Raw genomic sequence first — 12,486 nt, 5'->3', positions numbered from 1 at the left:
TCTATCAGCTAGTATTTGCAGACACTATTCTTGTTTCTGTGATCCCTTTGCTTCTTAGTCCTATCATTATGATCAATTGTAAACAGAAATTGATCACTGGGACTGGTGAGATGGCATTGGTACATGCCACCTCGATGGGATTGAATTCAAGTCCCGTGGTATGTTTCTAACTCCACCGTTTGAGGCAAGTCAGCTTGAGCATGTCCCGAATTGCACATATCTTCCCTCTCTTATTCCCACTCTTATATTTAACAGCGATCACTTTTCAGTTAAGTTTCAGCACTTAAGAAGAATTGTGTATTGATTACAGTATTCAACCAAAAGTATTAAGTAGAATAAACAAAAAAAATACTAAGAGGGATAACATATTAAGCTGCTCATCAACAGTCAGGGTGAGGGCTGATCAAGTCACCATTTCTCCTAGTGTTCATTTCACTTTAACAGATTTCCTTTTTGGTGCTAAGTTAGTTGTCACCTATCGAGGAGAACAAGTGGTATTTGTCCCTTTGGGATTGGCTTATTTCACTCAACATAATGTTTCCCAAATTCCTAACAGGGATGACTTTTCAGTTAAAATTTAAACACCTAAGAACAATTGTGTATTAATTACAGAGTTCAACCAATGGTACTAGAACAAAACAAAACTAAAATGGATAAAGTATTACATTGTACATCAACCGTCAGGACAAGAGCTGATCAAGTCACTGTTTCTCACAGTGTCCATTTCACTTCAACAAGTTTCCCCTTTGGTGCTCAGTTAGTTGTCGTCAATCAGGGAGAACATATGATATTTGCCCCTTTGGGACTGGCTCAATTCACTAAGCATGATGTTTTCCAAATTCCTCCATCTTGCTGCAAATGACTGGGTTTCGTTGTTTTTGACTGCTGTATAGTATTCAATAGAGTACATGTCCCATAATTTCTTTACCCAGTCTACTGTTGATGGGCATTTGGGTTGGTTCCAGGTCTTAGCTATTGTGAATTGAGCTGCAATAAACATTAGGGTGCAGACTGCTTTTTTGTTTGCCAATTTAATTTCCTTTGGGTAAATTCCAAGGAGTGGGATGGCTGGGTTGAACAGTAGGGTTATCTTCAGGTTTCTGAGGAATCTCCAGACTGACTTCCATAGTGGCTTAACCAATTTGCATTGCCACCAACAGTGGGTTAGTGTCCCTTTTTCACCACATCCTCTCCAGCATCTATTGTTGGTAGATTTCTGAATGTGAGCCATTCTAACTGGGGTGAGGTGGAACCTCATTGTAGTTTTGATTTGCATTTCCCTGATTGCTAGTGATCTTGAACATTTTTTCATGTGCCTGTTGGCCATTTGGATTTCCTGTTTTGAAAAATGTCTATTAAGGTCCTTGGCCCATCTCTTAAGTGGGTTGTTTGTTTTGATCTTGTGGAGTTTCTTGATTTCTTTGTAGATTCTGGTTATCAACCCTTTATCAGTTGCATAGTTTGCAAATATTTTTTCCATTCTGTTGGTTGTCTCTTCACTCTCCTGACTGTTTCTTTTGCAGTACAGAAACTTCTCAATTTGATGCAATCCCAAATGTTAATTTTGGCTTTGACTGCCTGTGCTTCTGGGGTGTTTTCGAAGAAGTCATTAGGGGAACCTATATCTTGCAGGGTTTTTCCAATACTCTCTAATAATTTGATGGTGTCAGGTCGTAGATTTAAGTCTTTAATGCATGTTGAGTGGATTTTTGTAAGGTGAAAGGTAGGGGTCTTGCTTCATGATTCTGCACGTGGAAATCCAGTTTTCCCAGCACCATTTATTGAATAGACTGTCCTTACTCCAGGGATTGGTTTTGGATCCTTGATCAAATATGAGTTGGCTGTAGCTGTTTGGATTGAATTCTGGTGTTTCTATTCTGTTCCATTGGTCTATCCATCTGTTTCTGTACCAGTACCATGCTGTTTTGATTACAACTGCCCTGTAGTATGTCCTGAAATCTGGTATTGTGATGCCTCCAGCTTTGTTTTTGTTGTACAAGATTGCTTTAGCTATTCGAAGTCTCCTGTGTCTCCATATAAATTTCAGCACCATTTTTTCCAGATCTGAGAAGGTCTTCGGTATCTTGATTGATATTGCATTGAATCTATAAATTGCTTTTGGGAGAATGGACATTTTGATGATATTGATTCTTCCAATCCATGAGCATGGAATATTTTTCCATTTCATGGTATCCTCTTCTACTTGTTTCTTTAAGGTTTTGTAATTTTCATCATAGAGATCTTTAATGTCCTTGGTTAAGTTTATTCCAAGGTATTTGATTGTTTTTGTAGCTATTGTGAATGGGATTGATCTTAGCAGTTCTTTCTCAGCCATGTCATTGCCTGTGTATATATAGACTGTTGATTTTTGTGCATTGATTTTATACCCTGTTACTTTGCCAAAATCTTCTTTGAGTTCCAATAGTCTCTTAGTAGAGTTCTTTGGGTCCCCTAAATAAAGAATCATATCATCTGCAAAGAGGGATAGTTTGAGTTCTTCCTTCCCAATTTGTATCCCTTTAATTTCTTTTTCTTGCCTAATAGCTCTGGCTAGAACTTCCAGAACTATATTGAATAGCAGTGGTGAGAGTGGGCATCCCTGCCTGGTACCAGATCTCAGTGGAAATGCTTCCAACTTTTCCCCATTCAATAGGATGTTGACTGTGGGTTTTTCATAGATTGCTTTGATTGTATTGAGGAATGTTCCTTCCAAACCCAGTTTGCTTAGAGTTTTCATCATGAACGGGTGTTGAATTTTATCATATGCCTTCTTGGCATCTATTGAAATAATCACATTGTTTTTCTTCTGCAGTCTGTTAATGTGGTGAATCACATTGATTGATTTGCAAATGTTGAACCATTACTGCATACCAGGGATAAATCCCACTTGGTCTGGGTTGAAGATCTTTCTGATGTGTTGTTGCATTCTATTGGCGAGAATTTTATTGAGGATTTTGGCATCTATGTTCATCAGGGATATTGGTCTGTAATTCTCTTTCAATGCTGCAACTTTGTCCGGCTTAGGAAATAAGGTGATGCTGGCTTCATAGAAAGAATTTGGGAGGACTCCCTCTTTTTTGATTGTTCTGAATAGTTTGAGAAGAATTGGAGTCAGTTCTTCTTTAAATGTCTGGTAGAATTCAGCAGTGAATCCATCTGGTCCTGGGCTTTTCTTTGTTGGGAGGGCCTGTATTACTGTTTCAATTTCTGTCTCAGTTATGGGTCTGTTTAGGTTTTTGATGTCTTCCTGGTTCAATTTAGGTAGGTTGCATGTGTCCAGGAATCTATCCATTTCTGATAGATTTTCCTGTTTGCTGGCATACAGGTCCTTGTAGTAATTTCTGATGATTCTTTTTATTTCTGTGGTGTCTGTTATTACATTTCCTTTTTCATCTCTGATTTTATTGATTTGGGTCTTTTCTTTTTTTAGTTAGTTGGGCCAATGGGGTGTCAATTTTGTTTATTTTTTCAAAAACCCAGCTCCTCGTTGGGCTGATTTTTTGTAATTTTTTTTATTCAATCCTGTTGATTTCTTCTCTGATTTTAATTATTTCTCTTCTCCTACTAGATTTGGGTCTGGTTTGCTGTAGGTTTTCTAGATCCTTGAGGTGAATTGAAAGATCATCTATTTGGTAACTTTCCAATTTCTTGATGTAGGCACCTATTGATATAAACTTTCCTCTTAACCCTGCTTTTGCTGCATCCCCATACGTTTTGGTATGTTGTGCTGTTATCCTCACTTACTTCCAAAAAATTTTTGACTTCTCTTTTAATTTCTTCTATGACCCATTGTTCATTCAGGAGCATGTTGTTCAATCTCCCTGGTTTGCATATGCTCTAGGGATTCCTGAGTTGCTAATTTCCAACTTCATTCCTTTATGGTCTGAGAATCTGCATGGTATGATTCTAATTCCTTTGAATTTGCTGAACTTGCTTTATGGCCTAGTATGTGGTCAATCCTAGAGAAGGTTCCATGTACTGCTGACAAGAATGTAAAATCTTTAGCTGTAGGATTGAAAGTTCTGTATATATCTGTTAGATCCATTTCGGCTACAGTGTCATTTAAATCTACTGTCTCCTTGTTGATCTTCTGTCCTGTTGATCTGTCTATTTCTGAGAGTGGAGTATTGAAGTCCCCCATTACTATTGTATTGGGGTCTAAATCTCCATTTAAGTCCCTTAACAAATCTTTTAGATAAACCGGTGCCCTGTAGTTAGGTGCATATACATTGATAATTGTATATCTTCTTGTTGTATTGATCCCTTAATCATTATATAGTGTGCCTCTTTGTCTCTCTTAACAGTTTTTGTGGTAAAGTTTATGTTGTCCGATATTAAGATGGCTACATCCACACTTTTTTCATTTCTGTTGGCATGGTATATCTTTTTCCAGCCTGTCACTTTCAGTCTATATGGATCTTTGTTGGAAAGATGTGTTTCTTGTAAGCAGCAATAGATGGGTTTTGTTCCTTAACCCAATCAGCCAATTGGTGTCTTTTAACTGGACAGTTCAGGCCATTCACGTTCAATGTGACTAATGATAAGTGGTAACTTTGCCCTGCCATTTGCCAAAGATAAGTTCTAATATATGCTTTGAATTCCCTGTGATCTTTTGCTGTGAGGTTTCCTTCCTTTACCTTCTTTCATATTGATGACCGTGTTTCTTTGTTTCTGTGTGTAACACATCTTTAAGCATCTTTTGCAGGGCTGGACGAGTGGCGACAAATTCTTTCAATTTCTGTTTGCTCTGAAAAGTCTTTATTTCACCTTCATTCACAAATGATAGCTTAGCAGGATATAATATTCTGGGCTGGCAGTTTTTCTCAATTAGTACCTGGCTATATCTCGCCATTCCCTCCTAGCTTGTAGGGTTTCTGATGAGAAGTCAGCTGTGAGTCTGATTGGAGATCCTCTGAGAGTAATCTGACGTTTCTCTCTTGCACATTTTAGGATCTTTTCTTTATGTTTCACTGTGGAGAGTTTAATTACAACGTGTCGTGGTGAGGATCTCTTTTGGTCATGTTTATTAGGGGTTCTGTGAGCTTCCTGTACTAGGATTTCTCTGTCCTTCTCCAAACCTGGGAAATTTTCTGCTAATATCTCACTAATAAGGCCTTCTAATCCTTTCTCCCTCTCCATGCCTTCAGGAACTCCTAGAACCCGAATGTTGTTTTTTTTAATAGTATCCTGCAGATTCCTGACAATATGTTTTAGATTTCTAATTTCCTCTTCTTTTCTTTGGTCTGACTGTATCCTTTCCTGTTCTCTGTCTTCTAAGTCCGATATTCTCTCTTCTGCTTCACCCATTCTGTTTGTAAGGCTCTCTATTGTGTTTTTCATTTGATCTATTGAATTCTTCACTTCATTATGATTTCTCATCACTATCACAGTTTACTGTTGTACTAGTTGTTTCATTTTATTTTGATTCCTCCTTAATATTTCATTTTCACGAGAGAGATTTTCTATCTTGTCCATTAAGGATTTCTGTAGTTCAAGAATTTGTTTTTGAGAACTTCTTAATGTTCTTATCAATTTTTTGAGATCTGCTTCTTGCATTTCTTCTATCTCATCATCTTCATAATCTTGAATTGGTGTGTCTTTTTCATTTGGGGGCGTCATGGTTAATTCCTTGTTTTTATTACCTCGGTTTTTGCGTTTGTTATTTGGCATATTGGAGATATTTGGTTTCTTCACTGTGGTGCTTTTTCTTGCTATACTATGACTCTAGATTAAGTGGACTATCTGTTTTTGATGGAGCCTTAGGGCTTGAGATGGGTGTTGCCTGAGAGCTCTGTTTGGTGTGCCAAAAGTGACACTCCCAGATTAGGCATGGTAGATCTCACTCTCTCTGTTTCTTTCTTTTTTTTGATTCAAAAGGGAAGTAATTCTGCACTGCTGAATGAAGCTGGAGGTAGTTAGCAGGCAAATGATATACCCACAGGAGCCAGAGATTGGAAGCTCTTTCCCAAGGACCACACAGGGAATCTGTTCTGCCCTCAGAGTGGGCTCAAATTATCCTTCAGTCTCCCACTGGGTTGCCAAAGTTATGGAATTGTAGTGTCTCTGGAGAGTACTCACGTGAATTCCATGAGTTCTCTCCCCCACCATCTCTTTTTTCACAGTCTCAGTTCAGTAGCACCACAAATTTACTAGGTCCTAATCTCCTGTTAATTCACCCCCCCCAGAGTCAGATTTTTCTGCTAGGCTCAGGGCCCGTGCAGACCTGAGGTCGCTCTGCTTATGATGTATGTCCAAGATGGCGCCTGCTCTTTGTCTTGCTCACCTTTGAGAGGTGAGCAGAGAGAGAGAAACCCGTGTCCGTACCAGTCACTTTTTTTTTCTTTTCTCTCTCTCTCTCTTCTAGTCAGCCTGGTGAACTCCCCACCCAGGGGTCATTCCCTCTAGTCTCCTCTTTCCACTTGCCTGCCGGTGTCTTGGGCTATTAAGGTTTGGCTCACCTCGCGTTCCAGCGCTGGTGTGTTGAGTCTGCCACTGGTGTCCCGAACTGTGGGCTCCCATGCACTCCACGCAGGTCCACTGTGAATCATGCATTCCAGAAGAGTACCTCTGCTGTTTCTTCCCCTACTCTTCCTTGAACCTGCAGTATCTCCACTTTTATTAAACTGTCTCTCCCCGGACTGTCAATGTGCTCCCTTCCTATTGCGCAATCTTGCCTCCTCTCAAATTTCACCCAAATTCTACACCAGTTTGTCTGGATATGCCTGGATGAAAGCAGAAATATCTGGTGTGTTTTGTCTATCTCAATCCCAGATCTTGCTATAGCCTCTGTGTTTATTTGTGTTTTCTGGACATTATCTATGGACTTTACGGTTTTGAGTGAATTTTATAATCTTTTAATTTTGTGCTGGCAAATGCTAATTGGTTCCACATGGAGTCAAATCCTCCACACATTCGAGTTTTCTAGGAAGAAAGCTCCAGAAACCTGAGCAAACATGCGATTTGTGTTTATAAACATGACATTGGATCCATTCGCCAAACAGAACGATTGTGCTTTTCTCCAAAACCACTTTGACGGTGATTTTTTGGTTAAATTTCACCCGAATTCCACACCACATTGTCCCGAAATACCTGGTGAAAGCAGTAATATCTGGTGTGTTGTGGCTATCTCAATCTGAGATCTTGCTACAGCCTCTGTGTTTGTGTTTTCTGGACATTATCTATGGACTTTAGGCATTTGAATGCATTTTAGAATGTAACCTTTTGTTTTCTGCTGGCAAACACTAATTGGTTCCACATGCAGTCAAATCCTTCACACATTCGAGTTTTCTTGGCAGAAAGCTTAAGAAACCTGAGAAAACATGCTATTTCTGTTTGTAAACATGACATTAGATCCACTTGCCGAAGAGAAAATTGTGCTTTTCTCCAAAACTTTGACGGTGATTTTTTGGTTAAATTTCACCCAAATTCCACACCACATTGTACGGATATGCCTGGATGAAAGAAGAAATATCTTGTGTGTTGTGGCTATCTCAATCCTGATCTTGCTACAGCCTCTGTGTTTGTTTGTGTTTTCTGGACATTATCTACGAACTTTAGGTTTTGAACGAATTTTATAATGTAACTTTTGTTTTCTACTGGCAAACACTAGTAGGTTGCACATGGATTCAGTCCTCCACACATTTGGGTTTTCTAGGCAAAAAGCTTCAGAAACCCAAGCAAACATTATATTTGTGTGTGTAAAAATTACATTGGATCCACTTGCCAAATAGAATGTGCTTTTCTCCAAAACCACTTTGAAGGTGATTTTTTGGTTAAATTTCACCCGAATTCCACAACACTTTGCCTAGATATGCCTGGATGAAAGCAGAAATATCTGTTGTGTTGTGGCTATGTCAATCCCAGATCTTGCTACAGCCTCTGTGTTTGTGTTTTCTGGACTTTATCTACAAACTTTAGGTTTTGAGTGAATTTTATAATCTAACTTTTAGTTTTCTGCTGGCAAACACTAATTGGTTCCATGTGGAGTCAAATCCTCCACCCATTTGAATTTTCCTGGCAGAAAGCTTCAGAAACCCATGAAAATATGACATTTGTGTTTGTAAACATGACATTGGATCCACTTGCTGAAGAGAAAGATTGTGCTTTTCTCCAAAACCACTTTGAAGGTGATTTTTTGGTTAAATTTCACCCAAATTCCACACCATATTGTCCAGATATGCCTGGATGAAAGCAGAAATATCTGTTGTGTTGTGGCTATGTCAATCCCAGATCTTGCTACAGCCTCTGTGTTTGTGTTTTCTGGACTTTATCTACAAACTTTAGGTTTTGAGTGAATTTTATAATCTAACTTTTAGTTTTCTGCTGGCAAACACTAATTGGTTCCATGTGGAGTCAAATCCTCCACACATTTGAATTTTCCTGGCAGAAAGCTTCAGAAACCCATGAAAATATGACATTTGTGTTTGTAAACATGACATTGGATCCACTTGCCGAAGAGAAAGATTGTGCTTTTCTCCAAAACCACTTTGAAGGTGATTTTTTGGTTAAATTTCACCCAAATTCCACACCATATTGTCCAGATATGCCTGGATGAAAGCAGAAATATCTGTTGTGTTGTGGCTATGTCAATCCCAGATCTTGCTACAGCCTCTGTGTTTGTGTTTTCTGGACATCATCTACGGACATTAAGGTTTTGAGTGAATTTTAAAATCTAACTTTTTGTTTTCTGCTGGCAAATGCTCATTGGTTCCACATGGAGTCAAATCCTCCGCACATTTGAATTTTCCTGGCAGAAAGCTTCAGAAACCCATGAAAATATGACATTTGTGTTTGTAAACATGACATTGGATCCACTTGCCGAAGAGAAAGAATGTGCTTTTCTCCAAAACCACTTTGAAGGTGATTTTTTGGTTAAATTTCGCCTGAATTCCACAACACTTTGTCTAGATATGCCTGGATGAAAGCAGAAATATCTGTGTGTTGTGGCTATGTCAATCCCAGATCTTGCTGCAGCCTCTGTGTTTGTTTGTGTTTTCTTGACATTATCTGCCGACATGAAGGTTTTGAATGCATTTTAGCATGTAACCTTCAGTTATCTGCTGGCAAACACTAATTGGTTCCACATGGAGTCAAATCCTCCACACATTTGAGTTTTCCTTTCAGAAAGCTTAAGTAACCTGAGGAAACATACTATTTCTGTTTTTAAACATGACATTAAATCCACTTGCTGAAGAGAAAGATTGTGATTTTCTCTAAATATGCTTTAACGGTGATTTTTTGGTTATATTTCACCCATATTCCACACCACATTTTCCAGATATGCCTGGATGCTAGCAGAAATATCTGGTGTGTTGTGGCTATCTCAATCCTCATCTTCCTACAGCCTCTGTTTTTTTTTTTTGTGTTTTCTGGACTTTATCTACAAACTTTAGGTTTTGAATGAATTTTATAATCTAACATTTTGTTTTCTGCTGCCAAACGCTAATTGGTTGCACATGGAGTCAAATCCTCCAAACATTGGAGTTTTCCTGGCAGAAAGCTTCAGAAACTTGAGCAAAGGTGATATTTCTGTGTGTAAACATGACATTAGATTCACTGGCCGAAGAGAAAGATTGTGCTTTTCTCCAAAACCACTTTGACGGTGATTTTTAGGTTAAATTTCACCCGAATTCCACAACACTTTGTCTGGATATGCCTGGATGAAAGCAGAAATATCTGGTGTGTTGTGATTGTCTCAATCCCAGATCTTGCTACAGCCTCTGTGTGTGTTTGTGTTTTCTGGACGTTATCTATGGACTTTACGGTTTTGAGTGAATTTTATAATCTTTTAGTTTTCTGCTGGCAAATGCTAATTGGTTCCACATGGAGTCAAATCCTCCACACATTTGAGTTTTCTTGGCAGAAAGCTCCAGACTCCTGAGCAAACATGCTATTTGTGTTTGTAAACATGACATTGGATCCATTCACCGAACAGAAAGAGTGTGTTTTTCTCCAAAACCACTTTGACGGTGATTTTTTGGATAAATTTCACACGAATTCCATAACACTTTTTCTGGATCTGCCTGGAGGAAAGGTGAAATATCTGGTGAGTTGTGGCTATGTCAATCCTAGTTCTTGGTACAACCTCTGTGTTTGTTTGTGTTTTCTGGACATTATCTAAGGACTTTACGGTTTTGAGTGAATTTTAGCATGTAATTTTGGCTTTTCTGCCGGCAAACCCTAATTGGTTCCACGTGGAGTCAAATCCTCCACACATTGGAGTTTTCTAGGCAGAAAGCTTCAGAAACCTGTGCAAACATGATATTTGCTTTTGTAAACATGACACTGGATTCAGTTGCCGAAAGAAAGATTCCAATTTCCTCTAAAACAATTTTGATGGTGATTTCTTGGTTAAATTTAACCTGAATTCCACACCACTTTGACTGGATATGCCTGGAACAAAGCAGAAATATCTGGTGTGTTTTGGCTATCTCAATCCGAGATCTTGTTATAGCCTCTGTGTTTGTTTGTGTTTTCTTGAATTATCTACGAAGTTTAGGTTTTGAACGAATTTTATAATCTAACTTTTTGTTTTCTGCGGGCAAACGCTAATTGGTTGCACATGGACTCAAATCCTCCACACATTCAAGTTTTCTAGGCAGAAAGCTTCAGAAATCAAAGCAAACATGATATTTTGTTTGTAAACATGACATTGGATCCACAAGCCGAAGAGAAAGTTTGTGCTTTTCCCAAAACAACTTTGATGATGATTTTTGGGTTAAATTTCACCCAAATTCCACATTTTGTGTGGATATGCCTGGAGGAAAGCAGAAATATCTGGTGTGTTGTGGCTATCTCAATCCAAGATCTGGTTACTGGTTACTGACTTAAAACCTATGTGAAACTGGTATCAATTATAAGCTAGTATCAGTAATCTAGTATCAGTAAACTAGTATCAATTATAATATTGAAAATACCAGTTACAATCTTAACAATTCCAATTATAATCTTGACATTAATCCAGGTATTGATTTTAATCATACGTAGAACATAGACAAATTACATTTTTATCATTAATCTATGTGTAGTCTATCTGCTTCCAAGCTTGATTGATCATGCTAGGGGGTTCTGTGCTCTGCCAAGTGTGATGTAGTGGACTGCTATTATTCAACTGTTTTAGATCATAGTTTCAGAGCAGAATCTCATGGTGTGTGGGGGGGCACCTTTCCAGAATGGAGTCTCAAGTGCTCCAAACTGGAGTCCCTACTGTTAAGGTGTTACTTCAAGATATTAACCCTTTATCAGTTATATAATTTGCAAATATTTGCTACCACTCTTCACTTTGCTTAGTGTTTCCTTTGCAGCACAAATCTTCTAAGCCTGATGTAATCCCTTTTGTCTATTTCTGCTTTCATTGCCTGTGCTTCTGGGGACTTTTCCAAGAAGTCTTTCCTATGCCAATATCTTGCAGAGTTTTCCCAATGTTTTCCTCTAGTAATATGTTGATATCAGGTCATAGATTTAGATTCATGATCAGTTGTGAGTTGATTTTTGTATGGGTGGAAGTACAGGTTTTGTTTCATATGTCTGCATGTTGAGATCCAATTTTCCCAACACTATTTGTTGAAGAGACTGTCCTTTCTCCAGGGATTGATTTTAGCTGGTTTGTCAAAGACTAGTTGGTTGTAGCTGCATGGATTAATTTTTTTGGTTTATATTTTGTTTCATTGGTATACATGTCTTTTTTTCTTCCAGTCCCAGGCTATTTTGTTTGTAACTGCCCTGTAGTATGTCTTGAAATCTGGTCTTCTGATACTTCCAATTTTTTCTTCTTTAACATTGCTTTAGTTATTTGGGGGTCTCTTGTGTTTCTACACAAATTTTAGCATTCTTTTTTCTAGATCTGAGAAGAATGTTCTTGGAGTTTTGATTGGGATCTCATTGAATCTATAAATCACCTTGGGTAGTATAAAAATTTTGATGATATTAATTTTTCCAGTTCACAAACATGAAATATTTTTCCATTTTTTGTGTGTTCTTCTATTTTTTCCTTTAATGTTTTGTAATTTTCATTGTTAAAATCTTTCAAATTCTTAGTTACATTTATTCCAAGGTATTTAATTTTTTAGTAGGTATTATGGTTGGTATTGTGCTTACAAGTTCTCAGCCTGGACTCATCATATACAAATATATCTAGCTTATCCAATTCCCAAAGGATTCAAAGTTCAATTTTTGGTACATTATAAAAATTGTAAAAGGAGTTGTTAATTATCCATCCCAGATAATAATTCCTGTCAGATCATTCATAGAAAGATACAATTATAAATGTGGATGTTAATTATAAGTGTAGGTGCTAACCCACTGTTGGTGGGAATGCAAACTGGTCAAGCCACTATGGAAGTCAGTCTGGAGATTCCTCAGAAACCTGAAGATAACCCTACCGTTTGACCCAGCCATCGCACTCCTTGGAATTTACCCAAAGGAGTTTAAATTGACAAACAAAAAAGCGGTCTGCACCCTAATGTTTATTGCAGCACAATTCACAAT

Source organism: Oryctolagus cuniculus, chromosome 2 (genome assembly GCF_051225735.1).
Source record: "Oryctolagus cuniculus isolate XC-2025 breed Fujian yellow rabbit chromosome 2, ASM5122573v1, whole genome shotgun sequence".
In the NCBI taxonomy this organism is placed as follows: Eukaryota; Metazoa; Chordata; class Mammalia; order Lagomorpha; family Leporidae; genus Oryctolagus; species Oryctolagus cuniculus.
The sequence above is the reverse complement of the archived record's forward strand: the minus strand, read 5'-3'. Positions refer to the sequence as shown.